The 26,085-nt window shown below is 39.2% G+C and overlaps 1 protein-coding gene across 3 annotated transcripts in view; it reads right to left on the bottom strand.

Moving 5' to 3' along the window:
* The window catches only part of COX10 (cytochrome c oxidase assembly factor heme A:farnesyltransferase COX10), a 156,580-nt gene that overhangs the window by 73,296 nt on the left and 57,199 nt on the right, over window positions 1-26,085 (bottom strand). The gene's annotated exons all lie outside the window — the stretch shown is intronic.

Below are 26,085 nucleotides of genomic sequence, written 5' to 3'. Positions count from 1 at the left end.
TGGGAGATGAGGAATGATCAGAAGTTTGATTGCTGGGCAGATGGACAGGTGAAGCAGGTAAGGATACCAAGCTTGTCTTGGCCAAGTTTGAATTATAAGAATAACTCTGACTTTGTCCTGTCTGATCCTGTTTATTACTCTCAGTATTAAGAATATTGGGGGAAATGCATAGAATAGGCTTCATCTAACATGGGAGAAAGGCATCTCTCTTACTGTTCATAGAGGTGCCAATAAGGTCCACCTCTGGAAGTCCCCAATTTTTGAATATACCATGGAGGGTTTTTGAGAGTCCAATTCCCATTTGTAGTCCTGGGAGAAATGCCTCCTGAGAGCATTGGCTGTGGTGTTCTGAATGGCAGGGAGGTAGACAGCTGAAATATGAACATGATGGATTATACACCAGTTCCAAAATTTCATTGCTTCAGCGCACAAAGAGGGGGCTCTTGCCCCTCCTTGCTAACTGACAAAAAACATGCAAACCACATTGTCCATCATGATCCTGATTGATTTGCCTTTGAGGAGGAGAAGACAGGCATTCCTGACTATCCTGACTTCCAACAGGTTGATGTGGAGACTGGTTTCTTAAGACAACCATCTGCCCAGGACTGTGAGATTATTGAGATAAGCTCCCCATCCCAAAAGAGATGCATCTGTCGTCACGGTGATCATTGGAGTTGGACGAAGGAAAGGAATGCCTATACCAACATTGTGCTGATCTTTCCACCAGTCTAGAGAATCTCTCATGTGATGGGGAACTGAGACTTGTTTGTCTAAGCTGTGCTTGTTCAGTAAATAAGTAACGAAGGCATAGCCTTGCATGATTGGTAACAAAGATGTAAGTTACCATGTGATCCAGGAGTTGTAGACAGTTCTTTACTGAGGTTCAAGGAATCCCTTGAATGGTCCTGACTAGATTTGATAACGTTATGAATCTGTGCATGGGAATGTAGGCCCTGGCTATCGGTGAATCCAAGGACACCCCTATGAACTTTATTTTCTGTACAGGGGTTAACGTAAATTTTTTTACATTGAGTTGAAGACCCAATTCCAGGAAAATAGAAAGGCCCTTCTGAGTGGATGACAGGACTGCTTTGTAAGATCAACCCTTGAGTAGCCAGTCATCGAGGTATGGGAACATTAAAATTGCCTCTTGACAAAGGTACGTGGTCACCACCGCTCGGATGTTTGAAAACTCCTTTGGAGCCAAGGAAAGTCCGAAGGGAAGTACCCAGTGTTAATTAATCAGAACATCACACAATAAATAAATAATAAACTAAAATCATTGGCTACATCTTCCCCCTTTGAGGAGGTATTATTTCTCTATTAAGTGATAATATAAGAAGAGCCCTTTCACATACATATTACATGATAGTGTACAGTAATAATTTATACAGTAAAACACAGCAAACATAATTGATATAATATTTAAAATTTTATATGTAACAACTTTAAATGCACACCATTATTTTATACTTATTGTGGATCAGGAGTTTGGGGTTTTTCTTAGAGCTTATTTTAAGTGACAGGTTTCAGAGTAGCAGCCGTGTTAGTCTGTATTCGCAAAAAGAAAAGGCGTACTTATGGCACCTTAGAGACTAACAAATTTATTTGAGCATAAGCTTTCGTGAGCTACAGCTCACCTCATCGGATGCATTCAGTGCAAAATGCATTCAGTGGAAAATCCACTGAATGCATCCGATGAAGTGAGCTGTAGCTCACGAAAGCTTATGCTCAAATAAATTTGCTAGTCTCTAAGGTGCCACAAGTCCTCCTTTTCTTTTTATTTTAAGTGGTAGATTCTTTTTTTTTTTTTGCTTTGTGGTACATAATTATAATTATATAGAGCGTTTGGAACTTGATGTGGGCTTATATTATGCATGTTTTTATAATATTTACATTTTTATCTATTTTTCTATATTAGTTTAGCTGCTGCTGGTCATGACACAGGTACCAATGGTGGAGCTGTGCTTGATGGTACTGGCCTGGAGGGCTTATACTTGTCCTCTTTGTCCCATGTAGATGGTTCAGAGGCTTGGTCAGAGCTGTATTTGTCTTTAGATCAGCTCCAGGACTTTCCAGTCCCACCGCTATCAAAGGAGTCTTTCACTTCTACAGTACAGAGAGGAGAGGCCGAGGCTTCTCAGAGCATTGATCTAGCGGGGAATCAAGGTCTTTTAGGAGCAGTCTACTTATGAAGGGAGCCAGAGCGCCTCTTCTTGAGACCCTTCACTGAGGTCTTTAGAGTCTTCCCTTTCCTGGGGGAGACCTAAGCCAAGCTGAAAAGGATGCTGTATCTGTCCAGAGACTGGTGTCTGGGGGGAGGGGGTCCCCTGACCAGTGTCTAAAGCAGGGCAAAATGAATCTTCCACCACCAATAGCCTCAGCGTGATCTCCACCTTGTCCTAGATTTAAGGGCCAGGCAGAAGTTACACTCCTGGGGAACACGTGACTCTCCCAGGCAGCATGCACAGAGTGGCTGGTGCTAATCAGGATACCTTCCTGCAAAATGAGGCTGTGTTTGAACGGTGGAGAGGCCAGGATGCCCTTCCAAGGAAGGTAAACCTCCTTTGAGAAAGGGAGGGAAACAAAACTAATCCTGTCATTACTAACAAAGCCTAAATCAACTAACTATAAACTATTTAACAACTAAACTAACAACTCTAATATAAAGAATTTTTGCCAAGGTGGACATGCTAAGGCTCCGTCTCAGGCTGAGGCGGTTGAGAAGAAACTGAGGGAGGTTCACCTGCACAGTCCTACGTAGCCTCAGTGCGTGGCATGACAATGTGTATGAAGCATGCATGGGCCAAACGGACACTGCTAACAGGAAATCTCTGATCCAAGGGCTTGAGAAGCAGATGCGCACCTGAAGTGGAGCTCCCATAGGGATGCTACTCAAAGAAGAATAGATAGTTTATGAATGACCTACTCATGATATCTTAATTTTAACAATTTTCCCTGATTACTCAGATGTCTACTAAAGAGTGATATACATTTTTGTATGGGTTTTTCCCATTAGTGCTGTATTGCAAGTGAACATTTTTACATCACTTTACTCCAGCATTTGCTGCTCTAAGAGTCAAAGGGTGTTTAGTTTCTTATAATCTGAAAAGCTTTAAAGTTGAAATTGACACCATTATCAAAGGCACCCTGATACTTTTTTTGGTCTCTAAGGAGTAACCTAAGTGAATCGTCACATCTTCACTTGTATCAGCCTGAAAGAAAGATCAGGGGTTTTTATATTTTGGTAATGGAGCATTTAAAGGATAATTAGCAACTTTTCCCCTACAGAAGAGTTATACTGAATTTAACAGAAAGACATAACTTTTCTATCATGCATTTTCTGTCTAATCTTTTTATAGACTATAATGGAAAGTTATCGCTGTACTATGGAATTTTATAAGACAGTTTAAAACAATTATTAAGTCTACAGTTGAGAGTCAATTCAGTCGAACCCTATAACATTTCTATCAAATCATATAGACTTAATTCCTATTAAATTGTTTCCCACAAGGTTCTCTCTCCATCCAGCTATATTTTTTATGCACAAAGTAAGTGTTTATCAAATGTGGTAATGGACTTCAATATACTAAGGATAAATTGAATTAACAGAGATAGCAAAAATTTATTTAACCAAATAGCACGATATCTGAAGGGAAAGGCTAGAAGCCATCTTCTGTTTTCTTTTCTTAACTATTCTCTGCATATAGTGCCTGAACCAGCCATTAAACTGAATCAGCATAATATTATGCTCTCTTATTTAGTTAAAGGCTGGATGACAAAACTATATAGTCACAAGTCAAGTTACAAAGACACTTATATCCAATAAACAGGTCTCACCTTTTCCTCCCCTTCATCAAGAAGGAAAGCGGAATGACAGCCTCACAATGACTCATTAGAAAGCACAAACACGTGAACCTGTTGTAGGGGCATCAAGTCATCAGTCTTTCGAAAGCCGTCAAGAAGTGTTTGTCATTCCAATACTGCTCATATCTCCCAAACTCAAAGATAAAACTCCAAGATAATACCCCCATCAATCTCAGAAAGAGTTAAAAGAGGAGTCAAAAAATAAACAGTACCGAGTCATGTTACCAAGCAGGATTCCACATGCTATTAATTTCAACTTAGAAACCAGTTAAGACACCTAATCAGCCATTACCCTTCTGAAGGTTACAAATGCCCTATCCACTTGCTTAGAATAAATAAAAAGTGATATTTTCAAATATTTTAGAAAATGTTTAAGCAAACAAGGTGGGTTGGTTCTGGCATTCAGCAAGAGGACAATTTTCACCACAAGCAGTGGTACAATTATGGAGCATATTTCTGATCTGAAAATATGGCGAAGGCTATCTCTTAGCATGATTTTTCATTGTGTTTAAATAGGTCATCTTCAATACAAAGGGGTGAAGTCAAAAGATACAGATGATACCTCTCATAGCCCCAGTATAATCAGCTACATAGAAGGATATGGAGAATTGTGTTTTGTCTTCATTAAACTCAATAGCTGCTAGCACAGAATGGCTTCTTGCTTTTAACAAGCTGTTGACCAAAACTGGACAAATCCAACATAAAGAGAAAACATTTCCTGATTATGTCAATGTGCAGGAACTGTAATGAACTGGGCTAGCTAATAAATATTTTGCATTAACTTGCACTTAATAATAGTAAGCATACTATGATCAGGATTCTCGAAGTTCTTTGTGATTATGAAAGACTAACAGCCTCCCTTGTGCTACAGGTAAACATTACTTCTCTATTCCAAATGCATAAATTGAGGAGCAGAGAAGTTAAGTGTCTTGGTCAGGGTCATACAGCAAATCAGTAGCAGTGTTAGCAACGGATCCCTGAAGTCTAGTGTTTAGTACCCTCTTCTAATCTACAAATCACACTTCCTCCCTATATGTTTCACAGTCTGTACCAACAGCCTTGGTGAGACACAATGGTCTGTTTCATTTTTCAAGAGACGTCAAGGCCATAGACCATTCATTAATGCTTTTCAACAAACAATATTTTGAAAAGATGTGACTCACAGGGTGGGAAATGTGAGGGCAGTCCTAACAATTTATTTATTGTTTATAAAAGTCACTAGTCATTACAACGGCAGAATATGATACCCTCATATTTACTGGCTCTGTTGAGTCTCAGTATTGCCAAAATCAATGTTGTTGGATAACCATACTGTTAGGAAAGTGAAGGATGTGCAAATATTAGCCCACTTTTTAAAAATTATTCAGCTTATACTGTGAAAATATGCAGTTTCATAATAAAGGCAAGAACTTTTAAAGATTCCCTGCGGTGTGGGGGGGGGAGCATTTTGTATCCTTAATAGTGCCCCCCCAGCTTCTCTCACTTTAAATGTGTTTTATAATCTTCTGCTCTGTGCCACCACTATCATCAGCAACTTTCTAGATAAAAGGGGCCTGATGAGGCTTCCTTCTGAGTTGATAAACACTAGTTCTTAATCATCTGAAGGGAATGTGAAAAGCTTTGCACAATGCTCATATAAAAAACACTCAGTGCATAAACAAACTGATTCAAACTTTTCACCTGAAACCTGGAGTTCATACAATGGTGTGATCACAAAATAGCGGTGGGTTTTCAGATCTCCTGGATATTGACATGAAGATAATACCATTACAGATTCTTCTCACAGGCACTGCAATCCCTTGCCTTTTCAGTGCTCACCCTTATAAAGCTGGCTGAACAGCTACCAGATACTCAAATTTGCATCTCTATGGCAGATTCCCTCCAGTGATACAAGAGTTTGCTCAGCAGTTTGTATTTCAAATGCTTTCCTGACTGTATGGCTACTGAGGTCAGATTGCTTTGGCTGTGCTGGACTTACCCTTGAACCTGAATTTTATGAAGGTCCAAGGAACATCTAAATCTTAGTTAAACAGGACGGTTGGATAATTGAGGTTTTACTCAATTACAATACATAAAATCATCCAAAGCAACAAAGGAATAGACTGAGGTATGCCAGGCAGAGAGGGATCAAGCCAGTTGCTAGAGCTGGTTGAAGGACGACAATTCTGTCTCACAGCAACTTCCAAGGTTTAGAAATTTGTTTTTGTTCTGCATTGCAGCAAAATGAAACATTTCAAACATTTTTGCAAAAATGGAATTGTATCAAAATGTCTGCTTGCACCTTGAAACCTGAGTTTTTAGATTTGGGGAGGTGTGGGTGTGTGATGTTTAAGTCCCTCTTCTACCTGAGTTGGAGCAGTGTTTCATCCCAGATCACTCTGAATCAGGGAGAGCAGGGACCTGAGCATGGGTCTCCCACATCCCAGATCAGTGCACTAACCACCAGACTAAAGAGCGTAAAGATTTCTCTCTGTCAAACCCCTCTCCCTCAACATTTCTAATGAAAATTTTGTTGAAACTGGCAGGTCTCTGAAAAGAGACAAGGTGGGTAAGGTAATACCTTTTATTGGATCAACTTCTGTTGGCGAGAGAGATAAGCTGGTCCAATAAAAGACATTACCTCACCCACCTTGTTTCTCTGATCTCCTGGGATGGACACAGCTACAACACCACTGCATATAGGCCTCTGTAAAACATTTTGCCTTTGACGAAACAGCACATTTTGATTAAATGAAAATGTTGAACACCGCAAGCAAGCTCTATCAGTTTCCTCATGGCCTGACTCCTCTGCAGGGAAGGAGAAGGGAACGAGTCCCATGGAGCTCCAAGATGTTATCTTCTCCCAGGAGCTCCACAGCACCAAAGCTCTGCTCCTGCAGGTCTTACGAGCTCTATGGGAGCTGTGGCCTTCAATCAGTGTAACCCCAGGGAGCAGACTTGAGACTTGGGCCAGGTCTATGCTACTAAAGGTTTACTGGTACAGCTACATTGGCAAAACCTGATCGTGCAGACACCATTTACACTGGTTAAAAAGTGCTTTTACTCATAGAGCTTATTCCGGTTCCCACAGTGAAATAAGCTAAACTGGCAAAAGCACTTTTTTGCTTATATAGTTGTATCTACACTAGGGCTTTTGCTGGTATAAAATGTTGCAAGAGGTCATACCCCCAAGCAACATTAATATACCATCAAAAATGTATTGTGTAGACCAGGCCTCAGTTAACTTGGCATATCAAATAACCAGAATTCAGTAAATTAAGGGTTGCACTGCATTATCTCTGAGAGAATGTCTGCACTGAGACCATCAGGAAAGTTAATCCAAATTAATGAAAGGTGTGAATTTAAAGTGCATTATATAAAGTGCATTAAATCCCTGTGTGAACCACTCACATTCACCAGTAACGTGGCCACAGCTCTCTCTAGCTTAAATCACAGGTAAATTTAGCGTAACTTTCTGCGCAGACAAGCCCTGAGATACACTGATAGGATAACCCTTAAATGAAATGCAATGAAGGAGTATTACAACAGCCAGTAATACTATTTATTTACATGGTAAAATTCATATAGCAAGCACAAAATAAAACTGGAATGTACAGAAAAGCACATGGTTAAAAATATACCAGGGTTTGTATGTGCTATTGAAAAGCTTGTGCTATAGAGAAAGATAAATTAAAGGAATCATAGTGAGACTTCTGCCTTAGGAGCTGCCACTGACCCCAGATATTTATTTAATGTGACTGCATTTTTTCATTGTTTTAAGACTCCTAAACTACAAATTTTACAAGTCACTTAAACACTGCACACACTATGAAAATATGATTTGCAAAACTACTGGGCTAGTCAATAAGTACAGGGTTTTTCTGGTAGTTGTCCACCGTTCTTACCATTTGAATAAATCCACAACCAAAGCTTTTATTGCAGAATTTAAGTAGAAGAACTGTTATATGTTCACAATTCAATTAACAGAAAAAATATTGCAAAAAGAGCCATCAGCATGTAGCTGTTGGAATGATACAAATGCAAATGTCTCATGTTGTGCTCTTAGCAACGTGAAAGGAAGGAACAAAGAAGAACTAATTAGCAAAATAGTCTTGGTGTTAAGCACCCAACCGCAACAGAAATGTAGATAGGCGCCTAACTCCCTTAGGCTCCTTTGAAAGTCCCAGACTAATGTGCGTTTTGTATATTTTTAAAAGTTACAAATGATTAAGTACATCCCCTATATTAAAACACTCATAAATTAAAATAGGTTTAGAGGGCTGATTGTATAGCTCATAAATACTTCATTTACACAAGCATATAGATTTACTGCATAAATATTTATAGTTAGGAGGTTTATTTTCCAAATCTACACTGATTTTTTGTTGGCTTTAACCAGTGATATTTTTCCTGAATTTCCACAATTCCAGATGCTTTGCTCATACAGCCTTGATGGGGAACAGTTGTCCTTATTAGCAGACAAGCTGTTGACAACTCAGTCAAGCTTCTAAAAGCTGGCAGAGATCTAATCTGGCACCAAGATCTGATAACTTTAGAGAGGAGAAAAGGAGTACTTGTGGCACCATAGAGACTAACAAATTTATCTGAGCGTAAGCTTTTGTGAGCTACAGCTGTAGCTCACGAAAGCTTACGCTCAGATAAATTTGTTAGTCTCTAAGGTGCCACAAGTACTCCTTTTCTTTTTGCGAATACAGACTAACATGGCTGCTACTCTGAAACCTTTAGAGAGGAGAGTCATAGTGGCCTACAAACACACAAAGTCATAAGGAAATCTAGTCAAGCCCTGAATCTTTCCAAGATGCTCCACATCTCCTTCCAGAGAACTTAGCTCAATTACAATGAGAAAACGTGCCTCATGCAATCATTCAGGAGACCAACATCATTCAGTTCCTTAACAGAGATGGTTGTTTTATAAAAGGGAAGGAGAAATGTACTCTGCCCCAAATAGGGTTGCCAACTTTCTAACCGCACAAAACCGAACACCCTTGCCCTGCCCCTGCCCTGAGGCCCCATCCCTACCCCTCCCCTTCTCTGATGCCCTGCCCCCACTCACTCCACCGCCATTCCTCTGTTGCTCGCTCTCCCGCACCCTCACTCACTTTCACCAGGCTAGGGCATGGGATTGGGATGTGGGAGGGGGTAAGGGTTTTGGTGGGGGTGTGGGCTCTGGGGTGGGGTTGGGGATGAGGGGCTTGCGGTGCAGGAGGGGGCTCCGGGCTGGGGCTGAGGGATTCTGAGTGCGGGAGGGGGCTCAGGACTGGGGTGTGGGCTCAGGGCTGGGGTCAGGGATGAGAGGTTTGGGGTATGGGCTCTGGGGTGGGGCCGGGGGCTGTGGTGTATGAGGGGGTGAAAAGTGAGTGCTCTGGGAGGGAGTTAGGGTGTGGGAGGGGGTTCCGACATGGGGCAGGGGGTTGGTTGTGGACTTTAGGGAGGGGGCTCAGGGCTCAGATAGGGGGTGGGGTGTGGAATGGGGGTGAGGGCTCTGGGAGGGAGTTATCATGCAGGAGCGGGTTCTGACCTGGGATAGGGGGTTAAGGTGCAGGAGGGGACTTGGGGTGTGGGCTCTGGCTGGGTGGCGCTTATCTCAGGTGGCTCCCAGTCAGCAGCACAGCAGGGCTAAGGCAGGCTCCTTGCCTGCCCTGACTCTGTGTGGCTCCCGGAAGCAACCGACAAGTCCGTCTCCTAGGCGGAGGGGCCAGGGTGCTCTGCACGCTGCCCGCGCCTGCTGGCACCGCCCCCACAGCTTCCAATGGCCATGGTTCCCAACCAATGGTAGGTGCGGAGCCAGTGCTCGAGGCGGGGGCAGTGCACAGAGCCCGCATGGCCGCTCTTGCGCCTAGGAGCCAGACATGCCGGCTGCTTCCAGAAACTGCGAGGAGCCAGGACAGCCAGAGAGCCTGTCGTACCCCTGCTGCACCGCCAACCGGACTTTTAGCGGTCTGCTCAGGGGTGCTGACTGGAGCCGCCAGGGTCCCTTTTTGACCAGGCATTCTGGTAGAAAGCCAAACACCTGGCAACCCTAGCCCCAAAGTAACCCAAAACTTACTGTCACTTAAAGGTATCTGTAAAAGGATATTTTAAAAATCGGTTTTGATTCTTTAAATTAGATTTTCAGGATTCCTTCATACGTTAGGCCTGGTCTACATAACCATGGCACGTGAGAGCAGTAGCTATGCCAACCTAACTCCCTGTGCAGAGGGATAGGTTGATGGAAGAATTCTTGAGCCATCTTTGCTACTGGCACTCAGAGAGGTGGATCACAGAAAAACCCCTTTTGTTGCTACGGGAAGTGTCTACACTATGGCGCTACAGCACTACGATGGCATAGCTACAGCACTACAGCTGTGCCACGGTAGTGCCCATGGTATGGGTCTTCCCTACTTTTGCTGGAAGAGGTTTTTTTTTTTTTTAATTGGTGGACGGGGGGTGTCTCAGAGATGCTTCTTGTTAGCACTCACATCTTCACTGAAAGAAAGAGGGAGGAATCTTGATTTTTTAAGGAAGGTACACTCTTTTCCAACTATTCATTGAGCACTGGAGCTAAATTGGTGTTAGCAAAACAAAAACCACCCACTCTCCAAGTTTAAACCAGTCTGATTAGAAATCCCTAACCCTCTGAATTGATTAAATTTCAATCTCTTTTCTCCTGTGATGTCACAATTTTACTAGTTCTCTAGCCATTATACACTGAGGAAATTTTGCAAGAACTCCCACTGCTAATACTGGTTCGATATAGCCAACTGTAGAAATATTGGGAGCTCCTGTGTAATTTGACAGCCAGCAGAACTGTAAGCCCTATGCTATTTTACCCTGCTGATTGCAGGTCTTATTGAAGTGGTGCTTAACTTTTTGGTGGATCATCTACACTAAAGTTCCCAATGTTACTACCACTGGTCATTCTGGACCAATCAGTGATGGTGGGAAATTTCTGCAAAATTTCCCTTGTTTAGACAAGACAAGCTTTTCACCATAGACAATATCTGAATTTTTATTGTGAAAGATCAGGAAAAAAAATCCTTGCCTGAAAAAAAAAAAAGTTTCAGACTGTCTTCATTTATCATAAAGCAACAACAAAAAAAAGTCATCTTTAAAACAAGAGGCTGCCTAATAAAGATAGTCTCTTGTATAGGTTTAAACTGTACTGTTATACAAGAGTGCTGAAAAAAATGAATATGCAGATAAGAAAGGGGGACAAATATTCATATGTTTTTTAAGTTTACTTAAAACAGTTTTACAGCCACAATTAATAATGAAGATTATTTCAGTTTAACAAAAAGAAAAACTAAGTAGTACAGAGAGGAAATATTAGAAGCTATTCTTCATTTTCGAAGGAACACTGGGGTATAGGGATCTCTATATAATGGTGTTACTCATTAAGAAATGTTTACATATATCAGTAAAAGAGCTAATGGAAACTATTTTTAACCAGGTTTCAGAGTAACAGCCGTGTTAGTCTGTATACGCAAAAAGAAAAGGAGTACTTGTGGCACCTTAGAGACTAACCAATTTATTTGAGCATGAGCTTTCGTGAGCTACAGCTCACTTCATCAGATGCATACCGTGGAAACTGCAGCAGACTTTATATATACACAGAGAATATGAAACAATACCTCCTCCCACCCCACTGTCCTGCTGGTAATAGCTTTTTAACCAGAGAATTATCAGCATTCAAAGATATCTCCAGAATGCCACAGTTCAATAAAGTTATTTATTGAACTTTATTTATTCAATAAAGTATATAGAGGCTTATCATTTGTCCCTGAACATCAAGGTATTCAGAAATGGATTAAAACTTCCCATACGGTCAGTTTTATCCAAAATATGTTTTCAGGAACTAAATCAGCAAATAGGGCACGTATCAGTTGTAAGAAGAATGTGCAAACCTAAGGATTTTTTTTTACTTATTTTTTCTAGTTAGTAGGGGTTTTCCCCTTCATAAAGGGTCCTGAAACTTTTATTCCAGAAGCTCTTAGATTATCACACTATAGCCAGACAACTACAAAGCATCCTTGATGTCTAGACCAAATGAAAAGATTAGCAGGTCTGCTGGAGTCCTGATTACACCAGACTCATACTATTTTTCCAGCCGACTTCTTTGTAATTAAGTTTCAAGTAATAGGAGGCTCTAACATTTATGTCATCCTCACCTATAAAAATAATAATAAAAAAGTCTTTGCATGGGAAATACAAAGTATTTGAAATCACTCCAAAGCTGTAACAGCAACCCATCAGTCTGTGAAGAGAAATATAGATTTCAGCAGGGAGCGGGACTCCTGGGAATATCTCAGTGGTACTATACACTGGCACAGCAGAATACCAATCATATTACGCTTCTAACTAATACAGATAAAGTAGAATGAGCAATAAAATCAACAAAAAAAACAACTTTCCCTCTGATTAGTGATAGCAGACTAATAGGTTTCAATTACAATTTTAAATTCAGCAGCACTATCAATCACTCCGATCTCTGTGGGTAGCTAAGGCTGGGACTGTTAAAAGAAATAGCATGGCTACCTTTAAAGAAGCCTTTCTACTCTTTGACATTTGCTGAAGTCCAAGGTTGTTAGAGCTAAGTAATTGTGTTAATTTAAAAGAAGTGAGCACTTCTTATAATGTGGGCCAGAGCTGAACAAGGAAGTGCCCTGAGGGCAGGGGCTCCAATCTCACAGATTTTTATAAAGTTAACAGACTTGTTCCAGACAGGTCTATCAACTCTTAGGGGGGAGGGAGGGAGACAGATTTAAAACACTTTGAACAGCTCTGCGTCTACATAATGCAAATAAGCCACATTTCAAATTCACTCAGGGCTATTTGTGAAGATTTTCATCTGGGATGAGCATTTATTCAAAGGAGTGATGCTGTTTTATAATTCTACTCAACATCAGTCTCTTCTTGGCAGTGTGGTCCAGTGGTCAGAATACAGGAGTGCAAGTCATGACTCCAAGGTGTCTTTTACCCATTCTGCTGTGTGACCTTACTCAAGTTACTAACTTCCCCCTTGGAAGAAGCAGAGTGGTTTCTCTTGGGCAGGGCATTGTTTCTGTGGTGCATACAGATAAAAGAGATGATGGGGAACAGCATGGTTTAGTAGACAGGGTACTGAACTGGGAATCAGGATATCTGGATATTAATCTCAGCTCTGGCAAAAACCTGGTGATCTTGGGGAAGTCGTATAATTTTTCCATGCCTCTGTTTCCATTCCCAAGTTTTGTCTGTCTCAGCTCTTTAACTTGTAAGCTCTTCAGGCCAGGAACTGTCTCGTGTTTGTATGGTGTCTAGCAAGGGCCATGATCTTGGCCTCAGACTGCCCAGGTTGAAAACCCATATGGTAGACCAATCTTCCGATACTGGCAGGGTTTTATGCTAGTATTAGTAAATAAAATGATAGCTGTTAATGGCACATTAAGTTGTAGCTAAATATGTAGGCATTTCCAGCAATTTGCAAGTTTTCCATTCGATTTCTGCAAGTTATTGTAAATGCCCATTACTTGTGCAATCTTGGGAAAAATTTCAATGGGTGTAAAATTTACTGAAAATGAGAAGAAAAGCCAGATTCAGACATACACAAATTCACCCAGGCATATCACAATGCATGAGGCAAGACATAAAAAGTTACCAGTAGGAATAGTGCTGGCTAGAATTACTCATAAAAAAAGAAAACTGTGAATAACCATATTTCCCTGGATATTTTCCTCAAGAGCCTTTATAAAATGCAGAATAGTGTTACAAATCCTAGCAAAGGAATATGTACAAGCAGCAAAGCTCAGAAAACTGAAACAAAACAAATCCTACAGGGTATACGTAGTAGGAGGCATCAGCTTCCAACCTTCCCATAGGGCAAGAAAAAAAAATGAAAACCCCTACATATTAATACACCATCTATTTTGTCAGACACAAGGCTTGAGCTGGTTTAGCACTATCTCGATAGGCAGTTATATGTTTCCACTCACAAACAAGCAAACAATAACAGAACAACTTAGCCACCCAACAACCCAGCCAGTGACAACCCCAATTAAAAATCAACTGGTATAATACACACATTTTTTATTTTAGAATTCTATTTGTACAAAAAATTCCTCCCTCAAACAATTAAACAAATTGAACGTATAAAATCTCAGAAAGGAAGAATGAGGTTTCTGATAGTCTGAAGGAAATGTTGGGTCAGGGTGGGCAGCAGACTACTCCAGTCTCATCTGCATTTTCATTGCCACAGACAGCACGGCAGAAGACAAACCTCATCAAGGGAATTGACCCTGCCACCTCATACTAAGGGGCCCTGTAACTAGGTATAAGAGATTCAAATTGCAGCTGTAAAGGAGCCCTCACCTCTTGAACGCTTCCGAGCAGCTGGGCACAGTACCACATTCCTTTTCTTGCCCCTGGTGCCCCCCTGAAGGCTTTCAGCTGACGTTGGTGGATCTTCAGTGGCATGGCCCTCTGGCCAAGTCACAAAGTCTGAACATATTTCTTCCGGGATATTAAAGAATCCAATGAATAAACAGTTTGGTTGCCTTCCCTTGGAGCGTCAGCCCTGACTCTGGGGCCCTGTCCCCTTCTTGGGGTTTATGACACTTTACCTGTGACTGGTAGGGGAGTGTGGGCCCATCCACTAATCTGGCTCCAGCCCAGGGACCCTAGACAGCAGCCACATACTGCTCAGTTCAATCCTTGACTGCTATTTCCCTGGGCCTCTTCCTACTGGGCCCTTCACCTCCAGCCCTATCTCAGGGCCAATGCCCTCAGATTCTTCTCCCTCTGCAATCCCAGCTGTGTAAATTCAAGCAGCCATGACGGTCTTTCTACTTCTCAGGCTCTTGTAGTCTGAGTGGAGCACTCTTCTTCACTCCTCTGATCCCAGCAGGATCTGACCTTCTAAGGCCAGGCAGCTCCTCTTGGCTGGGCCAACAGGGCTCTGACTGGTTGTTGCTAACCGCTCTAACCCTTGGAGGACCAGGTTTCTGTGGTTTCCAAAACGGGTGCTTGGGAGAGGCATTTCTAGGCAAGCTTGGAGGACCCACTTTCGCTGCTGTTTCCATCTCCGCTCGCTGCTTCTTGGGACTGGGTGTAATAGGACCAAGGGGCCCCCAGCAGGGAGCTGCAAAGGCCGAATACACGTTATCACAGAACATAAAAGGCAGCATTGAATGTGTGTGTTCAAAAAACTGACTTCTTTATTATCAGAACAAAAATATACCCTAGGTGATTCTCATATAAAGCTAAACTGCTTCCGCAATAACAGTCATATTCAAATAAAAAATATATCCAACTCCCATGTTCAGGAGGAACCAAAGAACTAATCTGGTTGACTATGAGGGGAGACTTCAGTAGCTTTTCACAGGCTTCCCCCTGTGCTAATGCCAGAAACTTTCTTTGTTGAATCTGACCCTAAAAAGCATAAGGGCAACCGTGCCTTTTAACTGGTAAGATAAAGCTTCTGAGGCCAGTAAAGATTTCTTGAAAATAGTTTAAGAAGAAACTCAAGTGTGGAAAACAAAATAGTACTGCAAATAGTGACACATATGTTATCCTGGTCCTTTTTAGCTGTCACGATCACACATCATAGATTTTTATAACCTTGCAGTCAAAACAGAAACATTCTTAGTTAATGGTATGTGGGGAAACCTGCGCAGACGAAGGGCTGCTTAAAATAAGGGACGCTTCAATAAAGAAAATAGTACTCCACCACCACCACCACCACCATCGCACCAAGGCTTACTTTGCTTTACAATTATACTCTGTATTCAGGCTCTTTACATCAAGATATTTGCCTCTAATATTTGGTGAGAAATCAGATTATCCAATTCCCAACACTTGGCCTCTATGGTTTATCTTTTCCCAGCTATTTTTTAAGCCAATTGTTCAAACTCATCCCTGTCTGGTGAACAGGATTTAAGGGTCTTCATGAGGAAAATAAAACTTGTACTCTACTCCACACACCCCCCCCTTTCCCAGGGAAACTAACAAAAAGATCAACCAGCCTATTTATGGTAAAAGTTTAATTAATATGCTGAAGGAGACAGATTCGTGGTTTGAGCATGACCTTTGAAATAACTAGTCTCATTGGAACCACAGGTTTGAATTCCAGCAGGGTCTACCTAACTCTTTTTTCCTTCCAAGGTAGATAAATTGAGTTTCTTGAGGTTTATTGTGTGTGGATCTTTTGGAAAAGATATTAAGAGGCTTCCTGCTCTGAATGGATATTAAAAGGTGATAGTCATAGCTTTCTGCTACACATACTGTTGTACAGTGTGTTTGCCTGCCTATCACAAGTGGTAGCTGAAGTGATGCATTTTGGATATTGTTAGTATGAAAGGCATTTGTGTGCATATAAAACACATGCATAGTTTTATACACACACACTATACATGCATATGCATTATACACACATTTAAATATTATTTTAGACAATATGAATGAATTCCAGTGTTTGTGTTTTGTGGCTTTTTTCAGCTCTAAAACAGTGCAAGTTTCTCCTGCCTATGCTTTCAAGTCTTTGAGAACAAAAGGATTTTTCCACATTGAAATGGTGAAAAAACCCTTTCTTCATGAGCTCACTCTTGCAGGGACTGTCTCGTTATTTATGTTAGCTGCTATTTGAAAGTTGATCTTTGTCTTCTCTATAAGGAACCAAGATCTGTAAAATGTGAAAGTTACCAAATGTGCCATCCTGAATATTAGTGATATTTTAAGGAGCTTAGATTTATATTAATGTGTAGGAGTTTTATATTTTATTCTTCAAAATGCATGATGAACCAAAGATCTGTAGTGGTTTATTATTAGAAATAACAGTGGACAGGTATATAGAACTTCATATTTTCTAAAGCCAGGCATAAACATTATCAAATTAATTCCCAACATCCTAATGGGAAGGCATTATCACTATTTTACAGAGGAGGAAACTGAAACACAGAGATTAAGTGATTTGTTCCAAACAAGAGAGGGAGTCAGTTTCAGAGTTGAGATTAGAAATCAAGAATACCTGCGACCTAGCCCTATACTGAGTCCACTAGACCATGATACCACTCTGATCTGAATGTTTGATTATATAAACAGAAAGGGAACATACTGTACTATCCCAACTGCAGGAATTTCTACATATAAGAACTGTCATGGTACACAAAAAGGGCTGAAATACTGTTAAATCTAGCTGGTGCCATAGCTCCATAAAATTATGCTACTCTGAGTGGTAGCATGTGGGTAGGACTGAGTAGCATCTCTGTATCGGGCCTCCTCTTGTCTCCAGCCTATCTGGGGATGGTACTTAGGGATGTGCTTGACTTAAGCCTGTATTTAAGTCTGACTGAATTACGTACATGCTTAAGTGTTTGCTTGAATCCAAGGAGGATTCAGTTTGTCTGACAAAGTCTGAGTACATTGCAAAAAAGAGGACCTTTATACTTTTTTCACTGTAGAAACAATGTATAAGAAGGGAATCAAAAGTCTCTCTTATGTCACAATCCAGCCAATACATTTGATGATGATAAACTCACCCCAAAATCTTTCTCCTCTTTTAGCAAGGTGATAAAGGGCAGACTGCCACGTTACCTCCCTTCCTGTATTATGCTTCGGTAATGAAAGTATGGAGTATATCTTTTCTTCAATGTGCTTGGCCACAGAGGGTCAAAGCAATAAGAACAGAATGAATATGGATTTTTTTTCTTTAATGGAAGGACAAAGAACAAAGGATCCATGTAGTATACAACAAACCTAGTTGACAAATATTTCTTTCGGGGCATCTTCCTTTAATATCTCTTTATAACCAAACCAAGAAGCTTGCCTAAGGTTGTTATTAGGACAGAAGTACTGTGTGGATCATTTCAGCATATCCTAAACTATTCTGAGACTATTTCAGACTTGTCCACCAGAGCAGGATATTCTTATTTTAGGCCCCTATTTCAGGAGGACATTGCTACAGAGCAAGAAAAGCCTAAGAAATTATTTTGAAAAGAATAGTCATAAAGAAAACTTTACATGGAAAGTCAATCATAAAGCCATTCATTATTGACTCATTGTATTTAGAGTCTGGGCCCGAACCCAAACTGGTGTAAATTGATATGAGTTCAATGGAGCTACACAGATTTAAAGAGGCTGAGGATCTGGTCCTGAATCCATCAGGAAAACAATCTTGGTCTCTCTAACCAAACTGTTTACAAATGCTGATCACTATAAATACAAAATTAACTCAAATATTGCCCACATTCAACCTGAGGATATGCCTTTTGATATAGATATGTTATCTACTTGCCCAATAATGACCTTCAGAAACATTTAAGTTGCTCATTGCAAAGTACATATCTTTATAAATTGATGCAGTTCATCAGCACAAAACTTTTAAGGTAACTAATACTAGTGTGCTTTTATTCCAAACTGAAGAGTAACAGAATGCTATTTTTTCATATTATGATAAATTATTACTTCTAGTAAATGATATCTTAAACAATATTTTTTCATACTCAAGTAAAACATCTGAAGCTTTGTCTCTGTGAATCACTATAAAAGACTATATGTCAGAGTATAGAATGGCTAGAAAACCAATAACTAAAGCACAAGACTAAGAAAATAAAACCAGTATGTACTAAGGGATTTCTGAGTAAAAGAATTATATACTAGACAAAAATAAAAGGATATACCATATGTTGAGTAATAAAATTGGCAAACCTAGTAAGGTTCAAATACTGCTATTATACACATCTGGGCAAAACGGGAAAAAAAAAATCATTAAGCAATCTGAGAACCCCAAACAAAGAAACTGTAAAATTCTGAACTGTAAAGCAAAGGAAACACACTTAATCCCTTAGGAGTTTAAGTATGTATTTCAACTGGGTTATCCCATCCCTCATAAGGACATAGAAACACACAAAAACCTAGAGACACACAATATATCCACTGTGAGCTTGTAGGCAGAAAGCCAACTGGCTTCAGTACCCAACAGCCCTGGCACCTGTTGGTTTTATCATCAGCAAATGCATTACCTCTTTGTGGCACAGAGTGAAGGAAAACACTGTGCTAAAAGTGCCCATCTACCACCAAAAATGCACAAGATGTACACAGTGTATATATACTTTATCGAAGGGAGAGTAGGGTGTGAGTGTGTCTATACACACACATATTCCTATGCAGCACATATGTAGGTAAATACCACGTACGTACAACACAGGTTATATCGCCCTATTTAATCTACACCCAGAGGCGTAACCCTCTGATAAAGGAGTCTAGGACTAACATTTCCCATCACTGTTGGGACAGGAGGCATAACTAAAGATATTTATTTAGGACCTAATTTTGCCACCGTTAGTCACACTGAGGAGTGCCTTATTTTGTGAGTAATCCCATAAAAGACAGGGACTACTCACAAAGTAAGTTACTCCTCAGTGTGAATAAGGGAGGCAGAGTGAAATAACTTGAAATGAATCAAAGTTCTGGCAGGGAGACTCCTCTTTCCACAGTTGCTCTTAGTCTGTGTTCAGCATGCCAGGTTCAGAACACCTACTTCCACTATCTCCTCTTCACCCACCCGTTATAAATCCCCCAAATTTTCCGTTAGGAAGTTTTTGAAATTTATCAATTTTTATTGATCTCTGAAACTGCCTCAATGAAAAATAGATGCAGTTGTATAATCCAAAGCAACACTGATTTTAACCTAAATATAATCTTGTTAACTATGATAACCTGAGCTGCATTATATATTTTTGATGAAATCACTTATTGGTTCATTGGTTGTTTTTTTGGTAGCATATATTAAAAGGTTCACTTATTAGTGTTCAGTGACAGCCTGGTGCTCGGTACTATAGCAAAGGAGGAAATGGGGCTGTCCATTTCAAGAAGACAAACCGTGCATGAGGGGATAGCGTGGACTGGAAGACGCAAACGAATTTTGCAGACCGTTTTCAAAAGGCTTCATGGAAAAAGTGTGTTGTGAGGAGGTATTTGAAGGAGCAGATGGAGGCTGTTTGGTATATGAAAGCAAGGTAGCTTCCTCAAACATAAGGAACATCGTGGGGAAAAGCACAAAGGCAAGAGAAAGATGTAAACAGGTAGATGGAGAGGGGATTGGGACAGATGGAGGGAACAAGGGGAGGAGCTAAAAGCAGAGATGTCTTTGAATGTTCAATACAGAGGAATGAAAATATGTGCGGCATTTTTTTCCATGAGAATAGTTGATTCTGTTCAGGGACTCTATCACAGCATGAGCAAAGTCTTGAAAAGGTCTCCAGCCATGGAGAAAGACCATTACGGAAGACCTTCATCTAGTGGGACAACCTGGAAAGCTTCTGACAGCTTTCAACAGCTGTGCTTTTGGTCCCCACTGCTAGCCTCTCATCTAACAGACTGCTGAGATTGCCCCAGCTCTCCCGCCTGTCATTCTCAGCCCATATCAAATAAAAAGGAGATAGGGCAGCCTTGGCGTTTAGCATGATAGACAGAGAGGAGTGGGACCACAAGAGAAGCTGCTGAAAGGTCTGAAAATTGCTGATGTGTCCCACCGCATGCAGGACACTTGCCATACATAATGGATAGGATACTGGGTATTTTCCTCGTATCCCAGTTGGCCTATATACCATTTGCTGCATGTAAGTTTAAAAAAAAAAAAAAGGCCAAGTGAAATCCTATGACATGTGATATAAGAATAGCTCCTGTATTTTGAAAAAGTAGTTTGCATATTACCAACTTGCAGAACAATCCAAAAATAATATGCTGGCCAGTCTAGGAAGGGAAAGCTTGTTGCCCATATGCAAAACGTTTTCAGTCTTTCATGTTCAAAACAGATTGGCAAGAAGTGTTTAATTTTTCAAAATGAGTAGATAAAGTTCTTAGCAGAAAGTTTATGAACCAACATGGGGGAAGAAAGGACAGGGAAGACATCACTGATGCTTTGAAATCAAACATATTTGCCCCCTTTAATAAATAAAAAGAAACATTTATTTAATTAAACAATAGACATTGCAGCCACAAATAAAAAGACAATTTACTACTTGAAAATATTATTCAAAGCAGTTATAAAACCAAAAGCTTCCAAGACTTTTTACCTGCACTAACTATTTTGCTGAAAGCCTAGATGAATGGTATTTCCAATGAGAAAATCGGAACTTTTCCAGTGAAATTGACACTGATTCAAATTCAACGGTGGATTAAGGGAGAATTGAACAATCTGGGCCTTGATTTCTAAAGTGGTCAAACTTTGTACCTCTAGTCCACCTTCCCATAAATATATGTGCAGGTTGCCTTGGGCCACATATTGCCTTAACCTGGTCACAGTCTAGATCAAAATGGACTAAGACAAGTAACCTTTTCTTTTCCCATCATTCCTACGTAAAACTGGGGTAAAAAGTGACAAAAATATATATTGCTAGTTTTGAACACTAAAATTCCAGATTTTTCCTTACAATTAAGATTTCATGTGTCATTTGCATGTTATTGGAAAAACTATTTCAATAACTTCTATGTATATATCTTTTAGCATATCTGACTATGTATTATGGGAAAGAAGGTAAAAAGGAACAGACAAAAGGCTCAGTTTGATAAACTATGTCTAGTTTACACACCGCGGAAGCCAGGGCAAGGCTGCGGAAACTGCGAAAAATCAATTTGCTTCAGTTTCCGTAAATGTGGAATCCAGGATGTGTGTATATACATTTTTATATTTTTTACCAAATTAAGACCCCAAATGAAATTAAATCCACAAAAGCTATGAGGAAATTGAGTCTATACCAGATACTAATACTAAACAAATTCATGAATGGTGCACAAAGGAAAACCACAAGGAAAGAAACATCAAAACCTAAAACTTGGGTCAAACAGAGAAATGTCAATAGGATTTTCTAACAAATTGCCCTTTTTGTTTTGCCTAGTTATAAAAAGCAATAATTATGAGCCCAATCTTGCAAACCTTTATTTGTGAGAGTTGTAACAGTGACTTCACTGGGACTACTGACCCAAGAAAGGGTTTCCAAGATGGACCTATCTTGTTTTCATGCAATTGAAAAGTAAAAGGAACAACAGATACTGGTTTTTCGAAAAGCAAGAAACAGCACATTTTTAATATATTAAAGAATGATAAAAAGACAAAAAAGAGGAATTTGTTATATTTTATAGTCTACCAAACCAGAAAATCAATACAACTGTGTCAAAATAATGTCATAAATGCATGAGATTTTGGATTGTAATAGTAATGTTTCTTCTATGATGTATGGGGGAAGTTAAGGATTGAGCAGAAGCCTTAACTGTGAATTTCCCAATGTATTTTTTATGATTAAAATCAGAAATCTAGTATCTTAAAATTTTGTTGTAAAAATATATTTAGTATATATTGATTATATAGGTTAGTGGGAAAAAATATCCTGTATTCTGAAACGCTATACACATACAGTAATCGCAGTCCCAATGACGACATATTTTTGATCTGTTAAATTAATAAAAGCAATCTGACACTCTGGTTATTCAAAACAATTTTATTTGTACACAATTTGTTTTTTTTAAAGAGCATCTAAAATGCTAAAGACTGCACAATTTTATTGATCTTAGGCTTTTTTTAAACATGAAAGAGGGCTTTGAGATGACAGTGATATTTCCAGATACAATCCAAAACTGAACCACAGAGTTTATAAACCCTGTTTTTTTTTCCTCTCTCTTTTTAGGGCTTTATAAAATCAAAACAGCATGTGATCCTTAACAAGTGTGGAGCTTATAGGTGCTTCTATCATATTTTACAATCCTATCTAATACCTAAATAACGTAAGGGATTTTGTTGATATGACTGCTTTCTATAATTATAATTTAGAAGATATTAGCAGAACACCATATCAATAAAGCACCGTTATCTTGATCAAATACTTTATGTTATTTGATTGACACAGGATAGTATTTTGCCAATATATTGGTAAAGTCAGTAATAAAATACTGATATTTACATATCTCCTTATCAGATTCCCAACCTATATTTGCCTCTTTATGCGTAAGGAAAGGGGATGCAGGAGAAAATCTTATAAATGCCAAAAGTCATATGAGACTTTCCTTGTACATGTGATTTTTTACATTTATTTCTAGACAAATAATATTCTGGCATTCCACCAACTTTTGGGGGGTTGTCGTGAATCAGTCTAGTCTCCTTCATGCTGCGTGTGAAACGGTATGTCACAGGAAACAATCAAAGATTTTAGGATAAATATGGAGTGCAAGCCATATACCACATCCCCTCCGGCATTCCCCCCAAAAAACAATCAGCATGTGAACACTGAAAGAAAAACTGGCCATTTAAAAAAAAACTGTAGTTGGAGGGCGTATTCTCAGAGTATCTGAGAACAAACAAAGAGTTATCTGATGGTTTCAGGAAAAGGAAAGTGTAGGAGGAGGAAATAATGTTAGTTACCCTAAATGTACTTTCACCAGTTGGAGGAGGAGAGACTGTGAAAGGAAATATTGCAGCACCATGAGCCCCAAAAGGATTGTAAATCTGCTGGCCCTTGGGAGCGGGTAAAAAAAGGCATTTCAACTCATTAAATAATAAAGAACAGCGCTGAAGCTTTATTAGTAATAGAATGTGCAATAGGTGTTAGCCATACATCCTACTGAGACTGATTTGTTACAAACATTTCAGCTGGTAAATAGGTTCCACTTTCTTAATAAATCTAGATTAATTTATTAACTTTAAAAATCAAGATCTAAATTTGGGTTAAACTCTCTAAAGCTGCAGTGTATGCCATTGTTTGGGATTTTGGGCCAAACCCCTACAGATTGCTTACTATTTTTAAAAGTCAGCAATAAAAATAGTGCAAAGTTTTTCATTTATATTATACACAATAACTAGATTATTTTAGCAATTATTCCAAAGTAAATTGCAATTTATATGCTTATCAGATCAATTTATTCCCTTTACACTGTGGGAACATCACATAAATAAAGAACAGATGATCCTTGTCAATGGGGACCACAAATATGTCTCAAACTGACACTGCGACTCAAGACTTTGGGAGCTGCAATATTAAGAAAAACTCTTCCAAGGCAAGATCATTTATTAAACTAAGCAGCAATTAAAGACTGCCAGTGGGACACATCATATGTGGTTTACAATATAGGAAGATTTTTTTTTTAAACTCTTGGTTCTCCATGGGCCTGATTCAAGCTCAATTGAAGTCAGCGGAAAGAAACTTCTATTGACTTCAGTGGGATTTAGATCAAGCCCCAGGATGTGAATAAAAAACCCCTAACAACACACTTTATTTCAGCTGTAAATCATGTTTTCCAATACCAGTGCAACCCAAAACCCTTGATACAATTAGCAGTTATAGAATGAAATAAAAATAATGCACAGAACACAAGAGTACATTTATAATAGAGTAAAAGAAGAAAAACATTAAGTGGCTGAAGCAAAGGGGTAGGAGGGAGATGGGTTTTCATTTGAGTTTTTTTGGGGGGGAAAAAAAGTTGATGAGGGGAAAAATATCAGAACTGAATTATCCTGTTAGCTAATGGAATAAACAGAGCCCTCAATAAATGGGAGACAATTTATGGAAAAATCTCCGGTGTCTTAAGTTGAAGCTTTAAAATTTGTTTTGCATAAGCATATACTTTAGTATATTGACCACTGAGTCTAATTAAATAATGCTAGTGAATTATTCACTATTCTTATGAAATTATATTGCAATCTGTATTTACAACAAAGCGATGAAACTATCATCTAGAGCTACATGTTATTAGCCAGTTTATTCCTAAAAGCAAACTCTAGGGCCTGATCCAGCTGAGACTACACACCCCTCAATTCAGGACTAGGACCAGCAATTAATTTTGCTTTCAATTTTTCATGAGTGTTTGAAGAACAGAAAATTTGGCTGTGGCAATTTCTCTCATAAAAGGATTTTGCACTTAGCTTGCAAATGATTTTACTTGGTTCAAGATTATAGATTTTTTAAAACATTTTAAAAACACACTGCCCTAATCATGCCACTTGATGTTTTTTGTTCTAAGATATGTAATCTATAATTTTAAAAATATTTTCAGCCTGAAATAACTCATTCAAAACATTTAATAATCAGATTTTGGAAGCTGGTTTACTTTAAATTATTTTTCACTTTCTTCCTCTTAATTCAGTCTTTAGATCTGGAAGCTGATAAAGTACTTTTTGTTTTATAGGTGTTCATAAAAGGTCATGCTAAATTAATGGCATAGAAACCTCATTTGGAAAAGGGGTCAGTGTTTCTTTAGGAGATACGTATCCAAGTGCTGCTTTGTGGGATTTTTCTTTTTTTTTTAAAATCATAGATTTGATTGTTTCTGTGACCATTCCTCATCTGGTTTTTATCACTATGTTAATTTGTCAAAGAGAGTGTAATCATTAAAAAAAGCAAGTCAAGCGACCATGCTAAATACTGTGTCCTATCACAATGCTACACACCTTGTTTGGCATACTACAGGTAGACGTTAGCAGGATTTTTTTTTTAAATGGGCATTAAAAGAAAATATATCTACAGCAAAATGGATGAAATTTAACCGCTTAAAGAAACTAAATACCTGAAGGTGCAGTCCTGCAAACATTTTGTGCACAACTCAAGTTTACTTATGCAAGTAGTCTTATTTAGGTAACAGGATCACTCATGGTACTAAGCGCTATGCCTAGTATTAAATATTTGCAGTACTAGGCCTTAAATTAGAAAGTACCTTCCAGTCCCCAGCCCCTCCTTCCCTCCATTAGAGCTTCTTTCACATTAATAAAGCTTACTTGCAAAATGGTAATGAAGTCTTTTTCAATACCTATTAGCACTTTTACAGGGGGGCGACCTCTCACCTTTGTATGCAATGAGTAAGGGCCACAATTTTTATAGATTTTTCTGTCAATCCACTTTCCCTCTAGCAAACACTTTATGCTATTTGCTCTACTTATTGCCAAAGGAATGCAACCTTGCCAAAGAATACTGACCGTTTCTACAATGTAAAACTGCCCCAGAATCCATTATTTCTATTCATTCAGTACTGAATTAATTTTATAAAACCAGCAACAATATATTTATAAAATTGGGCATTATGATAGGGAGCATCAGATTCGTTGACCAAAGATAAGCTTCTAACCACCTCTATCCACCCAAGTCATACTGTTTTCTCTCTCTAACAGATCATAATCAGTTAATGTTCATAAAGGATTTGAAGACATAAACCACTTTTAAGTGCTCATTATTCTTATGCTCATGAAAAGGAGGAATTATTATTACGATTACATTGCTTAAAGCA

The sequence above is a fragment of the Eretmochelys imbricata genome, chromosome 14 (assembly GCF_965152235.1).
Source record: "Eretmochelys imbricata isolate rEreImb1 chromosome 14, rEreImb1.hap1, whole genome shotgun sequence".
NCBI classification, from domain to species: Eukaryota; Metazoa; Chordata; order Testudines; family Cheloniidae; genus Eretmochelys; species Eretmochelys imbricata.
The sequence above is the reverse complement of the archived record's forward strand: the minus strand, read 5'-3'. Positions and strand labels throughout refer to the sequence as shown.